The sequence below is a fragment of the Gorilla gorilla genome, chromosome 5 (assembly GCF_029281585.2).
Source record: "Gorilla gorilla gorilla isolate KB3781 chromosome 5, NHGRI_mGorGor1-v2.1_pri, whole genome shotgun sequence".
Taxonomy (NCBI): domain Eukaryota; kingdom Metazoa; phylum Chordata; class Mammalia; order Primates; family Hominidae; genus Gorilla; species Gorilla gorilla.
The window spans coordinates 34,507,765-34,534,303 of record NC_073229.2 but is presented as its reverse complement, the minus strand read 5'-3'; positions in this window follow the sequence as shown (position 1 = coordinate 34,534,303).

The window sequence follows — 26,539 nt, the reverse complement described above, 5'->3', positions numbered from 1 at the left end:
AGGAGGCAGAGGTTGCGGTGAGCCGAGATGGCGCCATTGCACTCCAGCCTGGGCAACAAGAGCAAAACTCCGTCTAAATAAATAAATAAATAAATAAAAAGGGGGGGGAGGAGGAATTGAGGAAGTAAACAGACAAGCAAACAAAAGCATCAATAAGCCCCAAACACTAAAACCCAATGCTGACCTTCCATCATCTGCAAAATGAGGGTTGGACTCCATGATATTTCAGTCTCCTCTCAGTTCTGAAACTTCGACACAAGAGATGAGGAAACCATCCTAAAGCGTTCACTTCAGTGTGTAAACGCTCTCACTTTGCGGAAATTCTTCCTCTAGCCCAGTGGCTCTCAGCCCTGGCTGTACCTTAGAATCACCTGGGGACCTTTTAAGAAATACTCAGGCCCAGGCCCAAGGCCAGACTGTTTAAATCAGACTCTCTTAAGGCCTCCATATTTTTCCTAACCACCTTCACCAGCCTAACTGAAATTCCTTCTCGTTTCCACCTCATGAACACTCAGAACAGCCACTTACGACAGCTAAGCAGGAGGCTCATTCCAGGGCTGGATCTGTACTGCCCATCACCATAGCCACCAGGCCCATGTGTTACTGAGCCTCGAACATGGGCTTGTCCAGATGGAAATGCAAATTAAGTAGGAAATACACACTCAGTTTCCAAGATTTAGCATGAAACAAAAGAATGTAAAATATCTCATTTAAATCACTTTAATTGATTACATATTGATTGAAATAATAATTTTCCAAGATGTTGGGTTAAAGAAAATATATTATTAAAACTAATTTTAATGGTTTCTTTTTATTTTGTTTAAGGTGCCCAGTAGAGAATGTAACCTTACACATGCAGTTCCCATTCTTTTTTTTTTTGAGATGGAGTTTTGCTCTTGTCACCCAGGCTGGAGCGCAGTGGTGCAATCTCAGCTCACTGCAACCTCTGCCTCCCAGGTTCAAGCAATTCTCCTGTCTCAGCCTCCTGAGTAGCTGGGATTACAGGTGCGCACCACCACGCCCAGCTAATTTTTGTATTTTTAGTAGAGACAGGGTTTCACCATGTTGGCCAGGCTGGTCTTGAACTCCTGACCTGAGGTGATCCACCCGCCTCGGCCTCCCAAAGTGCTGGGATTGCAGGTGAGAGCCACCGCGCCTGGCCTTCCGTTCTATTTTTATTAGACCCCCATTGTGCTAGACATAACTTTAAGGCACTATTAATTTTTCTCTTGCATTCTCTTCTCCACTCTGGAGAGTCTCATTTCTTTTAATTTTTCTCAAAATTATTTTTCCGGTACTAAGGGCTATCGTTGCTCTCCTCTGAGCCTCTTTCATGATGGAGCTTTGAGTAGATATAATTCACGTGGATTTGGAATTTTTCAACTCATGTCCAGCTCCCAAGAGGAGCTACGGGGTGGAGTGTTTGGGAGTATTAGAAAACCTCCTAAGCCAAAAATTCCTCCTCTAACTGTCTTCCACAAGACCATTATAAATATTCCTTTGGATTAAGGCACTAGTTCCAAAGCCTTTACCAAATGTTCCCATAAATGCTTAATCCATTAATACTCTTACCACGTTTGCAAAGAGTAGCATGCTTAGAGAATGGGATATAGAACAGATAACTTACTTTTTTTTTTTTTTTTTTTAAATAAGACTTACATAGATCAGGAAAGGCCTCTATGGGGTGAGGAGAGGTTGGAGGGGAGGGATAAAACTGGTTAAAGAACCCACCAATAGGTGCTCTGGGCAACCAGGCAGCTCATCAGAAGCTAGAGTTTTCTCAGCAAGCTATAGAAAGCTGAACATATTCGAAAAAGATCTTGTCCCCTGAACAATTTTGCTGAAGGATTGATCCCACTTCTTAATAATAAAAAAACTCATGAAAAAAATTCAATCCTTGTAAATAAAGATTAGCTATCTTTTGCCTTTCTTTAACCAGCAACTTGTCTAGGCATATTTTAAAAAGAATTCTGTTTACAAAAATCCTACTTAATCACACCCATGGCATAGAATGAAGCACCTATATCCCAGAAAGGGTCAGTCAATCATTGGAAGTAATGAGAGGATTGCTTTGTGAGTCATTTTCAACCCCCTGCATTCATCTGCATGCATCTCAGGATTTCGCTTAATCTTTCAACTACACGTACACTCTATGGTCTGGACACCACCTCTCCAGAGTGTTTGAGTGGCCAGTTCTTCTCTTGGTCCTGGGCACTTGGCATTTCCTCCCAGGGTGATCCTTCAAGAGCTGGGTTTTGTTTGTTTCTGGCATCTTTGTTCAACTGACCGAAGCACCTTGAAATGCTGATGTCCTCTGCGGAGTTGCTGGTGGTCACCCACCCTGCAGGTCATCTTCCCAGGTTGGGACCAACCTCAGGGTTCTTAGCTACTCCCTCTATTTTCTCAATCCAAGTGACCTCGGAAAATGGGCAACAGCCAAGCAGTGCCTAGGAGGAAGCCCCATGGTGGGGACAGGACCTCAGCAGTTAGGGTGGTTCCAGCTCACCACTTCTAAGCTCTTCCCTTTCAGCAGTGAGCACTTCCTCTCCTGTTGGCTCTCTGCTCTCCCACTTCCAACCCTGCTCCTTGAGTGTGTCACTTAACCCCTCACTCATTTCACACTCCGCCTCTGAAATCCCCGTTCTTATTCAGCATTGTATATCCCATGTGAAACCCCTTCCAATGTGCAAACTTCCTACTGCCCTGAACAGCATGCTGCTGTGAAAGAGTAATTCTCTGCCCTCTTGTGTTGGTTAACAACCCAGTGTATATAAATCAATGTTGTATTGCCAAACAGTAATGATTAGGAAATCTGCAAGCCCAAGTTCCAGTTAAATGGAGGGCTGGACAAGCTCAGCCTGGGGCTCAGAATTTAATCACACTCTCCTGCCTTGATACATATCACCATACCTGGCACACGATTCTATTTTTGCATCTGTCACACTGAACTGGGATTTGTATTAAAGCCTGTCTCCCCTGCTACTCCTTGTGGGAAGGGAATAACTTTTGTTTTTCTCCTTACCTTTAAACGTACGATAGTGCTAGTTACATATTGGGTACTCAATAAATATTTGGTGAATTAATGCAGTAAGTTAATCAGCTCTGCTCAGCAAATAGATTGGAAAAAGAGATCTCTCTCAGAGCAACATGAGACATCTAGTTAGTGAGCCATGAGAAATGTGGATATTTGAAGCAGAAATGATCAGTTTCTAAGGCTGGTCCTTATAGGGAAGTAGACAGGAGGCAAAAAGGCCTAGCAGCCTGGCAAGTGAGCATTTTCAACAAACAGTACAGGGCAAGAAGGAGCAAAGAGGCCAGGTGTGGTGGCTCAAGCTTGTAATCCCAGCACTTTGAGAGGCTGAGGCTGGCGGATCACAAGGTCAGGAGATCGAGACCATCCTGGCTAACATAGTGAAACCCCTTCTCTACTAAAAATACAAAAAATTAGCCGGGCCTGGTGGCGGGTGCCTGTAGTCCCAGCTACTTGGGATGCTGAGGCAGGAGAATGGTGTGAACCTGGGAGGCGGAGTTTGCAGTGAGCCAAGATCGCACCCCTGCACTCCAGCCTGGGCAACAGAGCGAGACTCTGTCTAAAAAAAAAAAGGAGCAAAGGGACAGGGCGGAGAGATTGACATGCCCTCTGCATCTTGGGCACTAAGCCATGGGGACCTGAAGACAGTCAGGCATTGGCTAAACTTGGCAGGACAGCACACAGCCTGGGCAAGATTCAAAATTACAGAGAACCCTGTGAGTGCAGCACACTTCCTGTCTGCAAACTTGTTGCGGAATACGAGACTCTTCACATGGGCTAGGGTTCCTGGACCACTGACCGGGGACTGGATGGAACACTTTGAAGTGGGCCAGAAAATCACCAACTCGCCACCAAGCGGGTCTCCCTTTGCTGACTTGCCCATCCATAAAGGTGTTTCCCACCCTTGTAGTTCTCACAGTGCAGTGCCTGCACACACAGCATCAGCATCAGCATCGCCTGGAACTTGTTGTACCTGCAGATTCTCTGGTCTCACCCAGGCCTGCTGAATCAGAAACTCTGGGCAGGCCCAGCCATCTGTTCTTCAGGAGCCCTCCAGGTGCTTCTGGTGTGTATTAGACTCAGAAACAACATCCTAAGATTCTTACTCGATTGCTCTGGAAGCGTAGTCCCCAGGCGATGCTAATTCACAGCCGAGGTTGAGGACACTGGCTCACGACTTCTAGGAGTTTGTGTGACTTGAAGCAAGTTTCTTTGTTCTTTCTTTCTTTCTGCCTGGACTTGTTACCTCTTCTGTAAAATGAGGATTAAACCATCTTATTTGCTGCAATGCAAAGCGCTGAATTAGACGATTTCTTGAGGTCCCTTTCAGCTCTAGAGAAAATGGTCCCTTGATTGCTTGGAAAAAAAAAAAAAAAGGGAAGGACAAAAAAGGAAAATAGAAGACAGAAAAAGAAAGCACCAAGAGAGGTTGGTATGATAGAGAGGCAGCCAGCCAATGCTCCAAAGACAAAGTGTGGCTTCTAAAGGTGGCTGTAGAATATTTTTAGCAGAACCAAATGTGGGCATACCTCATGTTGTTGCACTTGCCTTACTGCCCTTTTTGGATATTGTGTATTTCACAAATTGAAGGTTTGTGGCAACGCTGTGTCCAGCAAGTCAATTGGTGACATTTTTGCAACAGCATGTGCTCACTTCATGTCTCTGAGTCACATTTTGGAAATTCTTGGAATATTTTACACATTTTTATTATTATTATAATATCTGGTTATCTGTGATCAGTGATCTTTGACTTAGTTGTTTTGGGGTGCTGCCAGCCATGCCCATAGAAGATAGCAAACTTAAATGATAAATGTGGTGTGTGTTCTGACTACTCTACCAGCTGTTCCCCCATCTCTATCCCTCTCCTTGAACCTCCCTATTCGCTAAGACACAACAATATTGAGATTAGGCCAACTGTTAATGCTGCAGTGGCCTCTAAGTGTGCAAGTGAAAGGAAGAGTCATATGTCTCTCACTTGAAATCAAAAGCTAATAATGATTAAGCTTAGCGAGGAAGGTATGTTGAAAACTGAGATAGGTCAAAAGCTAGGCCTCTTGCAACAAACAGCTAAGGTGTGACTGCAAAGGAAAAGTTTTTGAAGAACATTAAGCATGCTACTCCAGTGAACTCATGAATTATAAGAAAGAAAGAGACTTATTGCTGATATGGAGAAAGTTTGAGTGGTCTGGATAGAAGATTAAACCAGCCACAATATTCTCTTGAGCCAAAGCCTAATCCAGATCAAGGCCCTAACTTTCCTTAATTCTTTAAAGTCTAAGAGAGGTGAGGAAGGTACAGAAGAAGAGTGTGAAGCTAGCAGAGGTTGGTTCATGAGGTTTAAGGAAAGAAGCTCTCTCCATAACATAAAAGTGCAAGGTGAAGCAGCAAATGCTGACAGAGAAGCTGCACCAAGTTACCCAGAAGATCTAGTTAATATCACTGATAAAGATGGCTACACCAAACAACAGTGGAGATGCAACAGCCTCCTATTGGAAGTACATGCCATCTAGGATTTGCATAGCTAGAGTGAAGTCAAAGTTTGGCTTCAAAGCTTCAAAGAACAGGCTGACTCTCTTGTTAGGGGTTAATGCAGCTGGTGACTTTAAGTTGAAGCCAATGTTCATTTACCATTCTGAAAATCCTGAGGCCTTTAAGAATTAGGCTAAATCTACTCTGCCTGTGCTGTGTAATTGGAAAAACAAAGCGTGGATGACAGCACATCGGTTTACAGCAGGGCTTACTGAATATTTTAAGCCCACTGTTGAAACTTACTATACATAAAAAAGGATTTATTTCAAAATATCACTGCTCATTGACAATGAACATGGTCACCCAGGAGCTCTGATGGAGATGTACAAGTAGATTCATGTTGTTTTCATGCCTGCTAACACGGCATCCATTCTGCAACCCATGGATTTAAGAGTAATTTCAACTTTCAAGTCTTATTATTTGAGAAATAGGGCCAGACACCGTGGCTCATGCCTGTAATCTCAACTCTTTGGGAGGTCAAGGCAGGAGGATCACTTGAAGCCGGGAGTTCAAGACCAGCCTGTGCAACACAGCAAGACCCTGTCTCTACAAATAATAATAACAATAATTAGCTGGGTGTGATGGTGCACACCTGTAGTCCCAGGTCCTTGGGAGGCTACGGTGGCAAGATCACTTGAACCCAGGAGTTCTAGGCTGCAGTGAGCTATGCTCATGCCACTGCACCCTAGCCTGGGCAATAGAGTGAGAACTGGAATCTAAAAAAAAAGAAACAAAAATCTAGCCTTCCAGTGAGCAAAGTATATTGAAAACCTTCTGGAAAGGATTCACCATTCTAGATGCAATTAAGGATATTTGTGAGTCATGGGAGGTCAAAATATCAACATTAACAAGAATTTAGAAGAAGTAGATTCCAACCCTTATGGATGACTTTGAGAGGTTCAAGATTTCAATGGAGGAAGGAACTGCAGATGTGGTAAAAATAGAAAGGGAAAATTAGAAGGGGAGCCTGAAGATGTGACAATTGCTGCAATCTCATTATCATACTTGAATGAATGACGGTTGCTTCCTATGAATGAACAAGAAAAGTGGTTTCTTGAGATGGAACCTACTCCTGGTGAAGATGCTATGAACATTGTTAAAATGACAACAAAGTATTTAGAATATTATATAAACTGAATTGATAACACAGTGGCAGATTTGAGAGGAGTTGGCTAATTTTGAAAGAAGTTCTACTGTGGATAAATGCCATCAAACAGTGTTACATGCTACAGAGAAATATTTCATGAAAGGAAGAGTCAACAGATGCAGCAAACTTTATTGTTGTCTTATTTTAAGAAATTGCAACAGCCTCCCCAACCTTCAGCAACCACCACCCTGGTCGGTCAGCAGCCATCCACCTTGAGACAAGACCTTCCACTAGGAAAAAGATTATGACTCACTGAAGGTTCAGATGATCATTAGCATTTCTTATCAATAAGGCATTTTTAAATTAAGGTATGTACATTGTTTTTAGACATAATGCTTTGCACACTTAATAGACTACAGTATAGTGTAAATTAAGTTTTATGTGTACCGGGAAACCAAAATATTCATGTGACTCTCTTTATTGTGATATTTGCTTTATTGCGGTGGTTTGGAACTGAGCCCACAATATCTTTGAGGTACACCTATAATGAGACAAGTGGCACTTGTTGTCTCTTCCTTGGAAACTGAAACAAGCTTTCTTAAGATCTTCTCAGAGGAAGATGCAAATGGAGTTAATGAAAGGACCATTTCAAATCACATTAAGCTCAAAATAAAGATTCTGTAGCAGTCTGCAGATTCTATGATAAAAAATATGATAAGGGTCAGAACCACTACTTGACAAGGTGAACCAAAATGGGACAGGTTTGGGTCTTCTGGAAGATAACTTTGGTATTCCTTTCTTCTTTTCTCTTCCCTCTTCCTCTGCCTTCTAAATGAGAGAGAATTACAGGAATTCCCTTCTTGCTTCCAGATATACCTGGGACAAAATGGTTTTAGGCAAACAGGAAAACCTGGGGTCTGGGCGTAAGGGAAGAACTGGAAACAAAAACATAAGCACCCGTAATGGTGACCCAAGAAGCAGGTGCACCAGGAAGTCACTAGGGATTGCTAGGAGCAAAGCAGAAATCCAAGTCTCTATCTTCAGAATGGGGTAGACCTACTAGAAGAGTGGATTGTGTGGCCAGACCCTCAGGAAGCCAACTGCAATAGACTAGGATGCAAAGTGGCTACAAATGGGCCTGATTGGAGGACTGAGTACAGACCACAGCTAGGGAGGGAAAAGAGGGAGCCAAGGATGGTCTGTGCCACAGAAGAAGCATCGGTGGTCAGGTCTATACACACAGTTTGTGTAAGGAATGATTCTCCTGAGAGCTGTGCAGTGCTCAACTGAACAACTGTGCATGGCAGTCCTCTGTGATAGCGACAATATCCAGGGATATCACTGGAGGTAGCCAAACTATTTTCTTTAAAATAATGCCTTTCTTTTGAGGGACTGATGTAAAATGCCTGCTATATTAAACACACCACATAAAGGGCATGAATTTAATCAATCTCCTAATTCTCTTTTCCTCATCTTCTTTTCTGTTACTTCTCTAGTCACTAGTACTTTAACTTCTCAAAGTCTGACAGGGTAGCTGGAATCAGAAACAGTGCCGAACATTAGCAAGAGTCATTTGAGATTTAATTAGGTAACCCTTTCAAAAATATGTTAACTCTGAATCAATTTGGCATAATTTTTTTTTTTTTGACAGAGTCTCACTCTGTCGTCAGGCTGGAGTGCAGTGGCAGAATCTCGGCTTACTGCAACCTCCACCTCTCGGGTTCAAGCAATTCTTCTGCCTCAGCCTCCCGAGTAGCTGGGACTACAGGCATGCGCCACCATGCCCAGCTAATTTTTCGTATTTTTAGTAGAGATGGGGTTTCACCATGTTGGCCAGGATGGTCTTGAGCTCCTGACGTTGTGATCTGTCTGCTTTGTCCTCCAAAAGTGCTGGGATTACAGGTGTGAGCCATCACGCCCGGCCAATTTGGCACAAATTTAAACTAGGAAGCTTGAATCTTTTCTACCTGTTAATTTGACAATTTTAAGCTAAATAAAAAGAGAAACAGATACCAAGATCATTCCGTGTCACAAATTTCTTTTCAAAGGAGTTATGCATGAGCCCCAAAGTGTATCTCACATAAAATCTTGGGGAGAAATGAAATCTGTATCATTTTAGCATTAACGTTACTAGTGAACTCTGAGAGAATAAAGTCATTTCATGAAAGAGAGAAGCATGAGCAAAAGGGTGGCTTGGAATGTGTCTTGGCATGAGATGGCCAAGATACGAAGAAAAAGAAAAAATATACCTGGCATCTTGGCCACATTCCCTCCTTAGAACAGAATCTTCATTTTATGGGAGACATAATTATCTCCCAGCTTCTCCAGTGCTGGCTGTCTAGCTAATTCTATAGAGACAGGCTATTTAAATGTTCTACGAATGCCGTGCTGGTAGCGCTTGCATATGAAATGCAAGGCCTCCCAAGGATTTTACAGAACAGCAGGAACTGCGGTGCAAAAATTTTATGGAGTGAATAGCTTGTCAGACCTAAAAGCAGGTGCCTTTTGCTTTTTCGTAATCCCATGCCTATTTTAGAGACCATATATACATTTGCTTGTTATACTTATGGTTTTATCAAGGTTATATCAGGAGCTCAGGCTGATGTCTGAAACAAGGAATAACTATTAGAAAATTCATTAGGTGAGCATCCCACTGTATGTACCTGTAGCACAGCGCTTTGAGTGCAAGAAGCAATGGGTCCATGTTCAGAGAAGGCACGATGAAGCTTTGGCAGTGTAAGTTCCCATGCCAGGGGAAAGCCTACGTGGGTGGTTCTGATTTTCTATATCAATCAGCACCACGTCTCCTTTTCCAATTACCCCAGTGCATGAGAGACAGAAAAGATCCTCTAAACATTTCTATGACAAGCTACATTTCTACAAGTTCCTGTGAAGAAGACCAATGATTCTACATGGGCACCCACTTCCCACTAAGGAGAAGTCGGCATAAACAAAACTTCCCACTAAGGAGAAGTCAGCTAACCTTGCCAACTAATGTCATGTTCATAAGAAAATCTGGGTAACCTTGGGGTATGCCTCTGTGATGATTGGGGAAGTATATAAGGAACGTAGCCTTCTCTACTCTGTTATTATTGCTTCCTGAACTCAGGAAACTACCCTCCCCTACTAAGATATGGGAGTTACCCTGCTATGAGTTTTGTGGTCCTGGTATTCATGTATCGACAACCCCAAGAGGGGCCTCCAGTCTTAGAAAGATCTTCATTGGGGGAGGGATGAGAATATTCTGAAGTTGGGGAGGGGGAATTCAGGGGATGTCAGAAGAAAAGGAGTATACCAGTTAGGGTCTTGGGAATCCCCAAGAGAGTGATACAGGAATCAGCTGTCAAGAGGGTCCTTCTTTGCCATTTCCTCTTTCTGACGAAATAAACCAATGCTTCTCCTTTTTTTTTTTCCTCACTGAATTTCAAAGCATCTTCCACCGATCAGCATTAGCAGACATTAGACACATCCACGTCTGAGAAGCACTTTAATTACAGGGAAGCTCAGAGCGAGGTGCAGCGATTCCATCCCCCTCTAATCAGAGTGTGTCTGAGTATAAAATTAAGAGAGAGAGACTCATCCTCCAGGATTTTCTTGGGGCTAAAAACAGGCCCCATAGTCACTAGACCAGCACTGTCCAGCCACTTCCAGTGTGGACTTTCCTCCTCTTCTCTTACCTGCTTGGGTGCAACCCACACTCTGCTGCCTCTTCCAATTTAACTTAGTGGAGAAGAGCACATGCCAGCTTGGCAGGGCATAAATCCCAGTGCTGCTACTTCTAGCTGTGCCCTCTGTTCAGGTTGTTTAACCAGTCCTCATTGTAAAATGGGCATAATCATAATGCTTACCACGTAGAGTTATTGTGAGAACTAATTAAGTTAATGCATATGCAGTGCTTAGAACACTGCCCGGCAAGTAGCAAAGACTCGGTGAATGTTGATGGTTACTTTATTATTATAATGAAAGAATCCTAATGGTTGATCAGTTTGGGAATAAATATGTGTTCTATCCAAAAGAAAAATGTCCAAACTTGAAAAATAAATCTCATCCTAGGCCAGGGGTTGGTAAACATTTTCTGTTAAGGGCAAGACAGTAAATATTTTAGACTTTGCAGGCCATAGGATCCCTGTCGCAACTACTCAACTCTGCTGCCCTAGGCAATTTGTAGATGGATGAGTGTAGCTATGTTCCAATAAAACTTTATTTACAAAAACAGGCAGCAGGCCAGAATTGGCCCATGGCTGTTATTTGCCAACCCCTGTCCTAGACTATGAGCTCTATAAGAGAAGAGCCAAGCCCATTATGTTCACCTCTATCCTACTGCTCAGCACAGTGCCTGGCACAATGTTGGGTGATCACATTATTAATATAATTATTTCTGAGTCAATGAAAACAAACTCAAAAGGGTAGGTCCTTTTATTCCTTCAAACCTTGGACTTTGGCACTCCTATTCAGACTGTGAAATGTGCAATTCTAAGTTCTGCCAACAGAAATGACAAAAGAGCTCCTGGGAATGATACACCATGTCCATTCAAGGGCTTCACGCTTTCTGGGCAAAAAAAGCGTTATGTCCAAAAAAAAAAGAACAACTGAAAACAGTGACAGATTCCAATTCCAATAATCCACAGACCTGACATTTGCACAGCTTTGTCTGATTGTCCATTATGAACTTAGAGGTGTCAAAAATAGCAGGGCACCTCCTATGCCTGTCTAAAAAGTGTGAAATACCTGAAACGTGCTTCATTGCTCCCAAGCTCTCGGGAGGGGCAGTTCAGTGCACTGGTTATCAGTCACCTGTAAGTCAGACAGGCACATGGGCCATGTGGGCTTCAGCAAGTGACTTCCCCTCTTTATGCTTTGGGTTCCTCATCTACAAAATGGAAAGAGTAATATGACTGACCTCTGTGGTTGATGTGAGGATGAAATGGGATAGCACTCAGCACGTTGCCTATTTAACAAGCTCTCAAAAAATTGGCTTTATTATTTCTGGGCCAGTATATAGCTCCCGTTGAAGTAGTTGCTAAGGGCAGCCTTGCCCTGTTTCTGAACTGAAAGTCGAGTGGGATGTGTAAGGGACAGTGCCCGCTAGCAGGTTGTGGGAACCCAAAAGACAATGCCTCCTGTTTCTCTCCCTCCTTTATTTCACTTATTTCCTTCTCTCCCCCATCTCCTACCTGCTGGTTTGCATGACTGCAGGAGGTGGCAGTGTTCTGAATGCTTTGGGAACCAGGACATCTTCGGGAAGCTAGAGAATAGGACCCCACATCTTCAAACAAAAGAGAAGAGGCAGTCTCTGAAGCATACTTGAGCAGGCAATTGAGACTGGGAGAAGTTGCTATTCACAATGAGCTGGACCATGAGAGTTCTATTCATAGCTTATAGCAAGTAGCTTCTGAGACATGAAGCCAATCACAGGTCCTCACTGTGCCTCAGTCTCCTCATTTGAGAGAAGGAAATAATCATTCTAGGGCTGTGGATGGTATAATTCAAATGAGGGTTAAAGCACTTGACAAAAATAAAACATGATCTATGTAGGGTGGCAACATTTAATAGGAATGATTATACAGATCACAGGATAACGATATAAGCCACCACAGGTCTAAAATAGTTTTAGGAACAGCTCTGCCTGGAGGCTAAATGACCTCAAAGCACCTTCTAACTCTCTGATTTTCTGTGACTACAGTACAACTCATCAATTTCAGTATAATGGGGCAAGAGAACCCATCTGAGTTAGTGAAGAGCTGGACTTTATTGCAATCAGTCCATCAAATCCAGCCCTTTTAGATATAAAGATAAGTGGATCTAAAATAACCAAATCTTCCTAAGAAATATTTGCTTAGAAACAGATAAAAATGATCTATAGTTGCATGAACCTGATAGGTGTTTATAGAGCATTCCAGGTTACTTGAAAACTGAGTGTTCTGTTAATTAATGTAAGATTAATTCTTCTTACTGTGTATTCTGCACTACAGAGTATGAAGAGAACTGTGTATTCTCTTAATAAATGTAAGCATTTATCAGTTGTCTCTTACCCCCAGTCTTGGGGATATTGTTGTTTTGCTTTATTTTTAACTAAGTATACAAAGAAGATAGGATTTTTAGAACTCTGCTAAGCAAACCCTATCTTCATAGATACTGCAAATGAAAACATCAGTCCTAGCTACATCGCCACAATCTTTATTTCAATTTTTGCGTAACTAAGGGCTGCAGGGATCCAAACTGCAAAGTCCACGGGACTGCTAGGGCACTTGGCCTGTGGCCATTGGAGCGGCCAGTGTTGGTGACCACACAGGGACCTGTCACATACCACTCTTTGATCTTGAGCACTGTTCAGCTGGCAGCTGGGCTACATGTACAAATACCTGCAATCTCTGACTGGCCAGGAGAAAAAACAAAGTTGAATGACCTACTACCTTGTCTATGGATCCAGGCCCTGAGAACTTTAGATGAGGTCTGGACCTTTCGCTCCTGAGTTGACATCCAGTAGGCCATGAGGGAGCACACATAGCTTGTAGCGTTGATTGGGGTTGCCCCTAGTTGATCCCTGTGTCATCTATGGAGCAAGGGCAAGTTCAGGGCAAAGGTGCAAATTCCACTAAGCACCTCCCACTGTCCCAGGGATGTGTGCTGAAGAAGAAGGGGCTCAGAGCTGGATGATCCAGGCTTCAATGAAAATTTGCCCACCATCATCATTCTGTGTCCCTACCTCCAAGCCCACGACCTGTCACATAGGATACCCTTGATAAAATGAATGAAAAAATGAATGAATATGTATTTCTTTGTTGAATGAATAGAAGTTACCAGGCCACACAAGTTTGTGTGTTGAAAAGTCTGAAGCAAAGGACATTTACCAAGGTAGCAGCAAAGGAGTTAGGAAGTATGTGTCCTATCTGGTAGTACTTGCTTAGGAGCCCAGGTTCCAAACATCCAGTCTCCAACCTTTGCTCAAAGGAAAGCATGTTGCCTCTTTTGAGGCACAAACTTGTGATGTTTAGTAGGCTCACTTATCTTGCAAATGGAAATTTTCTTTTCTTTTCTAAGAGACAGGGTCTCTCTGTCACCCAGGCTGGAGTGCAGTGGTTCACTGCAGCCTCAACCTCCTAGGCTCCAGCAATCTTTGTGCCTCAGCCTCCTGAGTCGCTGGGACCACAGGTGTGTGCCACCATGGCCAGCTAATTTTTTATTTTATTTTATTTTTTTGTATAGATGGCGTTGCCATCTCCTCAAAATAGGGTTGCCATCTCTATACGATGGGGTTGATGAAAATGCCAAAAGCAATTGCAACAAAAGCTAAAATTGATAAATGGGATCTAATTAAACTAAAGAGCTTCCGCACAGCAAAAGAAACTATCAGCAGAGTGAACAGGCAACCTACAGAATGGGAGAAAATTTTTGCAATCTACCCATCTAACAAAGGTCTGATAACCAGAATCTACAGGGAACTTAAAGAAATTTACAAGAAAATAACAAACAACCCCATCAAAAAGTGGGCAAAGGATATGAACAGATACTTCTCAAAAGAAGACATCTATGTGGTCAACAGATTATTAAAAAGTCAGGAAACAACAGATGCTGGTGAGGGTGTGGAGAAATAGGAATGCTTTTACACTGTTGGTGGGAATGTAAAATAGTTCAACCATTGCGGAAGACAGAGTGGTGATTCCTCAAGAATCTAGAACCAGAAATACCACTTGACCCAGCAATCCCATTACTGGGTATATACCCAGAGGAACATAAATCATTCTACTATAAAGATACGTGAACACGTATGTTTATTGCAGCACTATTTACAATAGCAAAGACATGGAACCAACCCAAATGCCCATCACTGATAGACTGGATAAAGAAAATGTGGTACATACAGATCATGGAATACTATGCAGCCATAAAAAGGGACATGGAAGAAGCTGGAAGCCATTATCCTCAGCAGACTAACACAGGAACAGGAAACCAAACACCACATGTTCTCACTCATAAGTGGGAGTTGAACAATGAGAACACATGGACACAGAGAGGGGAACAACACACACTGGGGCGTATTGGGTGATGAGGAGGGGAGGGAGAGCATCAGGACAAATAGCTAATGCATGTGGGGCTTAAAACCTAGATGACGGGTTGATAGGTGCAGCAAACCATGGCACGCGTATACCTATGTAACAAACCTTTATGTTCTGCACATGTATCCTGGAACTTAAAGTAAAATAAAAATTTAAAAAAATTTTTTTGGAGAGATGGGGGTGCCCAGGCTGGTCTCAAATTCCTGGGCTCAAGAGATCCTCCTGCGTCAGCCTCCCAAAGTGCTGGGATTACAGTTGAGAATCCCAGCCAAAGTGCACCTGGCCAAAATGTTCATTTTTTAAGTTGATGATAAACTGGAGGCGGCTCAGGCTTGTTGAAAGCTCTCTGCTTTTTAGGATCAGCCAAATATTAGCTTGCATCCAGTAGGTGGCACTTTGACAACAGAGGCTCCTAAGCCCTTTGTGCAGCTTGATAATGGTTTATCAATTTATCTAAACTTTTAAAATGAGAAGATTCAAACCACCACAAGCAGGTGCGCAGTTATAGATGATTGGTATTTGGCTATAAATAACATCATAACTCTCCAAAGGCCCCTAATTTCACTCTGAGAATTGGAAACTTTTCCTGTGAAAATCTAAGACCAAAAAAAAGAGTTAATGTCTTGAGGAATCCTGAAAGAAATAAGGTTACAGGGCCATCCCTAGCGCTACGATGCTTGTATTTAGTGATTTCTTTTTCTCCTATTAAACATGCCGTCTGGAAGCAAGCTTACCATCTGGAAGGACATTAAGTGGGTTCCAGATGGATCTCCCTTTGATCCAATCGATATGGACAGGAGAACACCCAGAACAAACTCTATGCCATATTCTGAGTTGGCTGCTAGAACATCGATATTTCAGAACACAGGCTAAAAACAAACATTGCACGAATAGGTGAGGAGCAGGCTCTTCAGTAAAAAGGGGCAAACCACGAGAAAGAGCAAAACCTGCAGAGAAGGGCCAGGTGAGATAATACAGAATTTGAGGGCACTCACGGTGCCTACAACATTACAGGTTACTACCTTGGAGAACTGTGTCATCCTTTCAGCTTTCACTTTGTTTTAATGAAAAGGTCACAGTCTATTTTCATTGTCTGGCACATCTAAGAAGAGTGGTAGAAAAAAGTTACAGATTAGCTCAACTTTTTCACCCCGTGTCTGTGCCAACCTGCTACCCACTCAGTGCTATAGAGACAGAGGAGACAAAGTCAGGTGCGAAGGTGCCTGATGTTTCTTTCTTCCCACCAAACTCAGCAGCCCCAAAGCCAAGATTTGCGGACTGGGATTATTAGGGGTTAGGAAGGCAAAGAAAAACGTGGAAAATATGAGTCGAAGCTCTAGCCTTACTTGTATATATCAATACATGTGTATATCAATACTTAACAAGCTCTATCCTTACATGTATATATATCAATACATGTGTATATCAATACTTACTTCACCGGGGTAACTACTTAAAAACTTTTTTTGTTTTTGTTTTTGAGACTGTGTCTTGCTCTGTCACCCAGGCTGGAGTGCAGTGCACAATCTCACTGCAGCCTCCACCTCCTGGTTTCAAGCAATTCTCCTGCCTCAGCCCCCTGAGTAGCTGGAATTAAAGGCACATGCCACCATGCCCAGCTAATTGTTGTATTTTTAGTAGAGACAGGGTTTCACCATTTTGGCCAGGCTGGTCTTGAACTCCTGACATAGTGATCCGCCCGCCTTGGCCTCCCAAAGTGCTGGGATTACAGGCATGAGCCACCGCACCCAGCTCTATTTTTAAGTAGTTTATCATCAACTTAAAAAATGATCATTTTGACCAGGTGCATTTTGGCTGGGATTCTCACCTGTAATCCCAGCACTTTGGGAGGCTGAGGCGGGAGGTGTTGTGAAGAGCAAAAATGCACGCAAAGAATCTGATACAATGCCTGGCGCTTGTAGATGCTCAGGAAACTGCAGTTGTTTGCTTGCTTGCTTTTTAAGTTAAATAATGCCTTCTTGTCATGGTAGACAAAACAACTTTATAGCATTCATTCATTCAAGTGTCACAATAACTTTGTGAAATAGGAGGGGGTTATAGCTCAAGACTGTTTTATATTAATGTCTTAATATTAATATTAAGATTTTAATACTAATATTAAGATCTTAACACTTTTTGCTCAAGACAAAAAATGGTGCTTGGAGAGTTTTAATGAAACTCTAAAGTTGTAGGTCCAATAAATGGAGATCTTGGACTTGAAACTGACTTAATTGGATTCTAGCTTCAAGGGGTCTTTCCATGGTGCCAATTGCATCATCCTTTTCACAACTTCAGTGCTTTTGCTTTTTCCTTCAGTTTACTGTAGTTCTGCATCGGTGCGCCTAGAAAGGTGGCAAAAATACTTACTGAGACTTTGGAATCTTCTTTCAAGGGAACCCCATTTCCAGTTGTTTTCCCTCTCTCTCTTGCTCATGCTCTTGCGTTCATTCTCACTGTCTCTCTCCATAAATATATACCTTACATAGAGTAAACCATTTTGATTATTTGGAGATGAGGTTATCTGTGTATGAATGGAATGTTTCTACCCTGGGCTAAAACAGTAAAGGCAGCAGAAAGCACTAGCCCTGATATTATTCACAAAGAGAATCACTGCTGTAATTCTATGCTACACATAAAATTTAGTGTACTATACACTTGGTAAATTATATATAAAATAAAAATTATTGTAGCATTTAGTATAGGTAGATAGGAAATGGTAACATGTAATCCAAATTAGAAAATGATAAAAGACAATTACCTAAAGAACAGTCATCCTTTTCCTGGTATATGATTATCCAGTGTTAGGTTATATGGTTCTAATTTGTACTTATAATTTCACTAAAGCCTTCTGGAAATTCTCCTCATAAAGCTCTATTTATGGAGACCTAAAAAAATTTAAAAGTGAACCTTTTCAAGGGAGAATTTTCTATGTGGTTGGTTGTAGTCTAATTCTTGTCCAAAAGACAGCTTTTTTTTTCCTGTCCAGTTTAGTTGTTGGAACAAACCTGGATGCATCAGCCACAGATATTATTGCCTAATAAAAGCATTGTGGAATTTACATAGCATATTTCAATGCCCAGGAGGTTTTCATTTATTTATTTATTCATTCATTCATTCATTCATTTGCTCTGTTTTTGGAAAACATTCTAAAAAACAGAAGATAACACCACAGAAGCACACGAGGAAAGGATTTTGTCTGTGGTCTTTAGCACGTGTGCCCAGAAACAAGCCTGCTCAGTCTTGGCATGTGACACACCACGGGCTCTTTTGCAAAGTTGAGAGTCTCAGAGATCTGTGTTTGTTGGGGGGAAAAACAGTATTTGGTGCCTACAGCTTTCCCTTCCCTGGGAGTAGAGGTTTAATTAATTAATTAATTAATTAATTTTTTCCAAGAGTCTTGCTCTGTCACCCAGGCTGGAGTGCAGTGGCACGATCTCAGCTCACTGCAACCTCCACCTCCCGGGTTCAAGTGATTCTCCTGTCTCAGCCTCCCAAGTAACTGGGATTACAGGCGCACGCCATCATGCCTGGCTAGTTTTTGTATTTTTAGTACGGATGGGGTTTCACCATGCCTGCCTCGGCCTCCCAAAGTGCTGGGATTACAGGCATGAGCCACCACGCCCGGCGAGGTTTAATTCATGATGTTGGAAAACTAAGCCCAACACAGATACACTGCAATAAGAGGTAGCAGCATAAAGGCCTAACCTAGGGTTTCCAAACTCAAACCAACAGGAATTCTGGAGAAAAATGTTGCCATCTGCCCTGCCATTTTGGGCATTGCTGTGGCCAGACAACTAACTGTGGGATGTAGTGCTTCCCCTTCTCTTGTAAGTTAAAATTGGTGACCAGTGCTTCTCAACCCTTTTTCCTATTATAACACATTACAAACGATATTTGTGTAAGGACAGTGGGGAGCAGGGATGCAGACCGTAAGTGACTAGTTCAAAGAGCTCAGTCCTCCTGCTCCCCATTCTCAGTGACTAGAGAGAGCAATTTTCTTGGGACTCCTGAAACCCATTCCCAGTACTCTGAGAAGCAGCTTCAAATTTGGGTCCCGTGGAAGAAGAAAGAGAGAGTAGCAGAATATATACATTTCTAATTAAAATACAAGTTGGTTTTGGGAACAAATCCCCTTTATCATAATTTTTAATGATTCCTTTTAACCTAAAATATAGTTTAAGCTTAACTATATTTTAGGTTAATTATAATATAGGTAAAATATATAAGTAAATATAGGTAACGTATAGGTGAAATATAGGTAAACTATATTTTAGGTTAACTATATTTTAGGTTATTATATTTTAGGTTAGTTAAGCTTAAACTATATTTTAGGTTAAAAGGAATCATTAAAAAACAGTTACAGGCCGGGCGCGGTGGCTCACGCCTGTAATCCCAAAACTTTGGGAGGCTGAGGCGAGCGGATCACAAGGTCAGGAGATCAAGACCATCCTGGTTAACACAGTGAAACACCATCTCTACTAAAAATACAAAAAATTAGCTGGGCGTGGTGGCGGGCGCCTGTAGTCCCAGCTACTCGGGAGGCTGAGGCAGGAGAATGGTGTGAACCCGGGAGGTGGAACTTGCCAAGATCTTGCCACTGCACTCCAGCCTGGGCGACAGAGCAAGACTCCTTGTCAAAAAAAAAAAAAAAAAAACAGTTTCAAATATAGTTTAACCCCGGGCATGGTGGCTCACACCTGTAATCCCAGCACTTTGGGAGGCCAAGGCAAGAGGATCACTTGAGGTCAGGAATTCAAGACCAGCCTGGCCAACATGATGAAACCCCATCTCTACTAAAAATACAAGAATTAGCCAGGTGTGGTGGTGTGCATCTGTAATCGCAGTTACTCAGAAGGCTGAGGCACAAGAATCGCTTGAACGTGGGAGGTGGAGGCTGCAGTGAGCCATGATTGTACCACTGCACTCCAGTCTAGGTGACAGAGTGAGACTTCGTCTCTAGGTAAATAAATAAATAAAATATAGTTATATTTTAAGTCAAAATGAATCATTAAACTAATACACTAATCCAGGTTGAAGTTAAAGAAAGGAGACACAAAACTGACCACGAACTACCCAATCCTATGGTAACCAGAAAATTCCAAAGTCTGGTCTTCAACTTTGCAGAGGTAGACATTTGTTTTTTCAGTGCACCCAGATTCAGGAGGTCTGGTTCATATTAATCAACCTAATAAGAGACTGATACATAAACTATAATGTCAAGTTAAAAGTTTGTAATAGAAGCTATTTCTTTCTTGTGGCCGAAAATTTAAAGTGTATCATCTAGATCATCCTCTTTCCAATGTCAGAAAAGCCAATGTGGAACCATAGGTGGTTTTGGGGTACACAGAATCAGAACAAAAAGGGATGGCTGGACTACCTTTAGAGATCTTTTATGTAGGCCATAGGCAAGTCCCATGAACAGTAGGGCTTCGTGGTTCCTGCCTGTAATCCCAACATTTTGGGAAGCTGAGGCAGGAGGATCACTTGAAGCCAGGAGTTTGAGACCAGCCTGGGCAACATAGTGAGACCTCATCTTTACAAAACAAATATAGCCGGGTGTGTGGTCCATACTTGTAGTCCCAGCTACTAAGAAGCCTGAGGTGGGAGAATCGCTTGAGCTCAGGAGTTTGAGGTTGGAGTGAGCTACGATCACAACACTGCACTCCAGCCTGGGTGACAGAGCAAGACCTCATCTCAAAAAAAAAAAAAAAAAAAGCTGAGTGCAATGGCACACCCCTATAGTTCCAGCTACTCAGAAGGCTGAGGCCGGAAAATTGCTTGAGCCCAGGAATGAGCTGTGATCGTGCCACTGCACAATCACTGCCCTGTGAATGAACCACCCTTACCTTATCGTTGAGTACACCTCTCTAGTGATCATGAGGCTCATTAACCTCAGATCTAGTGTCCTAGCCCTTGGATAATACCAGATAAACAAAAATTCTTCCCCTGTAATTTCCTCTTTTAAAGACTCTTAGCAAGCAAGAGTTAAAGACTCTTAGTAAGATTAGTAAAATCACATTCTAATCACATGTCCGTGAAATTATAGCCAAGTTACTTCAAATGGTCTTGATGGCTTTCCAGATATTCTTTCTTAGGTGACTCTTACAGTTGGCCTCATCAAATTTTTTTTATGGATGCTTATGTTGTTGGGCTGATGTTTCCAAGTTCAGGGGCACCTTCCTTCACCTTAATGTATTACCAGAATTCTTTGATGATAGGTGGTGAGAAAAGATAATAAGATCCATTTTCACCTTAACATTTGTAGGTGTGTGTATTCTAATAAAAGTTGCAGAAGTTAATAACAACAATAAAAAATTGTTGTAATAAACAATAAATAATAAACAAAAATAAAATAATAAACAACAAACAACAATAAAAATTGTAAACAGCTAGAGCTCCTTAATTCTGCCTAACTGGGAAGAAGGGTAATTTAAATTAGCAAAAGTCTTAATCATAGCTTTTGTTTCTTAAAGCTCTGATTTAATGAAAAGTGCTCTTGCTTGAAATGACATCTCTTTTCTATTTCTGTCCTCCATTCACTTTGGCCAAGAGCATTAACCTGTCTACGTCTCAGTTTCCTCATCTATGAAATGAAAGCACTAAGCCAACCTACCTCTAGGAATCCTTCCAGCTCAGTACTTACATTATTTTACATGTATATCTGCATCTCTCAGCAAAAGAATTGACATTTGCAGGCAAGGAAATGGACCTTGCAGTAACTTGATAGCCCTGCCCCAATGAAGCATATTTCCAATCACTGGAGCCCGCAGAAGTATAATATAACAACAACAAACAATGAGAACAGCAAACATTCAATTCCAAAATTAGTTATGTGACTACCTGCAAGAATATACAGCATCTCAAACTAGGCTTGAATGAATGCCAATTATTCAAAAGGCACTTATTGAGTACATACTATTTGCTCGGGTTTGGGGAGTGAAGGGAAATTACATTAGTCCCTGCATTTATAGCTCAGACCCAAAAGGGGATACAGATGTTACTGAAACACCAGGAGTTCAGTCTCAGTCCTGCTGCTCACTGCACAGAAAGCCAATCACTGAGACAATAAGTATGAAGAAGGAGAAGAAGGCTTTAATCAGGTGCTGCAGCCAAGGAGATGAGAGATCTGTCTCAAATCCATCTACCTGACCAACTAAAATCAGAGGTTTATATAGCAGGGAAGAAGTGTAACTATACGCAGGAAAACAGGAATTAGGGAGGGGTAAGGAAGAGGAGTTAGTCAACAGGAAGTAGGTGGCTAGTTAGGCAATCATGATGGGTGAGGGGTCTGGCATCTCATTGTCCAGATGCTGTGATCTGCTGAGTTTCAGTTCCTCGATACTCTCTGGGGGGCCTGATGGTTGGTTTCCTGAGAAAGGAACTCAGATAAGACAATTGTAACTTTCTCAAGTTTTAAGACAGGGAAGGTTAATTTCTAGGTTTATTCAGAAAAAAACCCTTAACATTGGTTCTATGGGGCAATTTGGCTCTTTCACAGATACAAGCACAGCTGCTCTGTAATGTGGTTCTGAGCCGGTTATCCTATGTGACACTAAGAAAGCACAAAAGATGGTGCAGTTAATTCTGCCTAGAGAGGAAAAGTGGAAGAAGGCTTCCAAAAAAAGTTAATATCTGAGCCTTTGAAGGCCTTGAAGGATGAAGTAAAAAGACATGGTGGGGCTGGAGTATGAGGCAGGGTAGCCTGGGAAGCAAGGGATGGGAGGAGAAAGTTTGGGAAGGGGAAGAATTGCCACAAGATGTGGCTGGAAAAATGTGACTAGGAATATAAGTGGGCCTTGAATGATATTCAAAAGCATTTGGGCTTCATCTTTAACCAGGAGAGTTCCATGATCTGATTAGTATTTTGGGAAAGCCAAAATATGGAGAAATGTTTTGAAGAGGAAAGGCTGGAAATCAGAAGAACAGCTTAGAGACTATTACAGTAGGCCACAGGATAAGCAATCAGGGCCTGTGCTAGAATGGTACCAGGTGGGATGGATTTGGAAGACATTCCAGAGGCAGAAGAATGCACAGGAACTTGGCAGCTAATTGTATGTGGGAGGTGACAAGGAGGGAGACACGAAGAAAAGACTCAGAGGTTTTTGGTTGGAACTGGTGGATCCAGTGGACAGTGGTCTCCTTTATGCTTATAAAGACTGATAATCTGCACTATACCAAAAAACAGCACTTAGGAAACATAAGTGAACTCAGCCTGGCCCCACAGGACACTCACAAGGACCCAATGAATAAAATCCACAAATGAAAGGATTCTTAGAATACACAGAATTTACATAAGTGAAAAATTAATGATATACAAAAAGCAAAATGGCTTAAGAAACCATGAGTTTTTGAGGGCAAAAAAGTGGCTTTAAGAGTTTGAAGTTGTTGTTTGTTTAGGGTTTTGGTTTTTGTGTGTCTTTTTGTTTCAGGTTTTTAATTTTTTTTAGTTTAGGGTTTTTTTTCACACATCTGTTTGTTTCTATATGACATTCTTATTAAACTTAGAATGGAAAATGATGCAATAATAATCCAACAGAGTTTGAGTTTAATGTCTGGTTTAGCATTTCAACTATAAAAGCACCAACGTTTCTCCACTGTTTCTCCATTCATGTTTCTGGGTGTAAGGCATGAACCTTCAGGCCTCTGACATCCTTTGCTTTGTAAGTCATCAGGACTGAGTTTTTCCACAGGTAGAAGACAGGACATGTAGTATTGCTGTTATCCTTATTTCATAAAATGAGAAGGAGAAACAACCAAAGCTGGCAAGCCAGATTTGTACGCTAATACTGTCCTCCTGGTCCCCAGGAAAATTACTGCTGAGTAAGTGCATTGTAGCATGCATTAAAATATTTTGCATTTTTACACCCAAAACAAGATGCAAAATAGCATTATTTTTAAATTAATTTTGCTAGTGAAATGCAATAAATGCTCAAATAAGTGCTTGCTCTATGTGTCTTCTTAATTTTTGTTATCCTACTTAATCCTCAAAACAATGAAGCAATAGGTGATCTTGATGTTCCTATTTAACAGGGGAGAAAACTGAGGCATGGAGAGGTTGAATGACTTGCCCACATTCATGTAGCTAGTAAGTGGGTGAAGTAGCATTTGAGCCAGGCAATCTAATTCCAGAGTTTATGACCTTAACTTCTCTGCTATTACTCCAATTAAATAAGCAAAATAATGATATGCTCATTTGACCAAATATTTTGCAATATTTGCAATTAATAAGCAATTAAGTATAAGCACTTCTGTGAAAATGGGCAAATATATGACAATGTTTTGTGAGTAAATAAAGTTATAAAACTATGCACAACATAGCATAATCCTATTAAAATGATTTTACATATATCACATAAACATACACATTATAGGCATAGAAAGCACATACACCCACCATCTCTGGGTAGTAAAATTATTGGTGATTTTTATTTTATAGTTAATAATTTTCTGTATTTTTCAGATTTTATAAAATAAACTTTAAAAGTTGTATCTGAACTTCCAAATTTCAGCCTGACCTGTAACAGATTGAAAAGTTATCACTCTTGTTCTAACAACAAGGAAAAAGTTGAACATATTGAAAATAAAACCACAAACCCTGTTCAAGGAGTTGCTAAGAAAACTGAAAGATAACAGGAGAAATGAAAACGAGAACACTAGAAGAAACTGTAGCCTCTGACACCACAACCAGAGCCAGATAACTCTCAGCCAGATAAACATAAAGCCTCACATTCGAGGCCTAACTGCCTCAGTTCTTTTTCCTAATACATCATGTCCAGCTTTCAACAAAAAAATGACAAGATATGGTAAAAGGCAAAAAAAAAAAAAAATGGTCCCAAAAAACAGAGAAAGCATCAGAACCAGACTCAGATATGACAGTCTTGAGAATTATCAGACCAGGAATTTTAAAATAATTCTGCTTAATATGCTAAAAACTCCAATGGAAAAAATACACAACATGAAAGAACTTATTGGTAATGTAAACAGAGAGATGACAACTCAGAAAAAAATCAAAGGGAAATGCTAGAAATCAAAACACATCATAACATTCAAGGAGACAAAAAAAGAAAGAAAAAGATCGAACAGATTATCCAAGAACTGTGGAACAATTACAAGAGGCATAACATATGTATAATGAGAGTGCCATAAGGAAAAGAAAATGAGAAACAAACAGAAAAAAACTATTTGAAGTAGTAATGGCTGAGAAGTTTCCAAAGTTGATAAATAACAGACACCAAACCACGGATCCAAGAAGCTCAAAAAACACCAAGCAGGATAAATACCCAAAAATCTATACCTCTGCATATTACATTCAAACTGCAGAACAACCAAAGACAAAGAAAAATCCTGAAAGAAGCCAGAAGGGAAAAACACCTAACTTGCCAAGGAATAAGGACAATAATTACATTGGACTTCTGTCTTCAGAAATTATGCAAACAAGAAGAGAGTAGATTGAAATATTTAAAATATTTGAGGATAAATCCACCAACATAGAATTCTGTATCCAGTGAAATTATCCTTCCAAAGTGAAGGAGAAGCAAAGACTTCCTCAGACAAACAAAAATTGAGGAAATTTGTCACAAATGGACCTGCCTTACAAGAAATATTCAAAGAAAATTTTCAGAAAAAAGAAAAATGATATAGGTCAGAAAGTCAGATCCAAAGAAAGAAAGGAAGAGCATTAGAAAAGGAATAAATGAAAACAGGAATCCAAAGTCACCTACCATTGTCATTACCACAGCCAAAATCAGAGCTCCATCAGGAGCTGTGCTGCTGCAGTTTCCTAAGTAGGAACCCAGAAGCTTCTGGAAACTCCATCAAAAGCAGAAAACAAAGATGGCTCCTCTTTTCTTCAGGCAGTCTCCCACCAGTCTCCCCCAAATAACCAGAAGAATCTACTTTTGGTTCCTCAGTACCTTCCTACTTAAACTTAAACTCTACTTAAACTTCCATATTGCAAGGATGGCAACACCATGTATAACAACAACAGCAAGCAACTATTCCAACTAAGAGGAAAAAGAGAAAGGTGCAATATCCTATCCATTACCATGTCTATGCCTAGGAGATATTAATTCTGCTTCTAGTTCAGCCACAATTCCACCCAGACAGTCTATAACCTAAAGGCTAGATTATAAATTTAATAACTACCAACAAAATTGACACACCTGTAACTGGATTAAGAAAACAAGAAGAAAGAACCACCACCAACATGCCTTATAGAAAATAGGAGAAAGGGGAAAGAAGAAAATAATTGGTTTTATATTCATAGGCAGTGTTGTGGGTTGAATCACACTCCCTAAAAGATACATTCAAGCCCTAACCCCTAGTACCTGTGAATGTGACTTTCTTGGGTAATACGGTCTTTGCAGATGTAATCAAGTGAAGTTGAGGTCCTACTGGATTGGGGCAGGCCATGAATTCAGTGGCTGGTCTCCGCAGGAGAAGAGAGATTTGGAGACACATAGACAACACACAGAGAAGGAAGAAGGCCATGTGACAACAAAGGTAGAAACTGGAGTGCTGCAGCACCAGCCACGGAATGACAAGGTTGCCAGCAACTACCGGAAGGTGGTAGAGATGAGCAAAGATTCTTCCCTGGAGGCTTCAGAGGGAGCATGGTCCCATCAACACCTTCATTTTGGATTTCTAGCCATGGAACTGTGAAAGAATAAATTTCTGTTGTTTTAATGCCCCCAAAATAGTTTTATTTGTTTAAGATTCTTTGTGGGGGTGGGGGGGATGAAAAAAGTGACTTTGGTCTCATTTGGCTCCTACTGTGAAGATGCTCACATGGAGGAAGCCAGCGGCTGCTTCCCAGGGGGCCATCTGAGCTGGAGT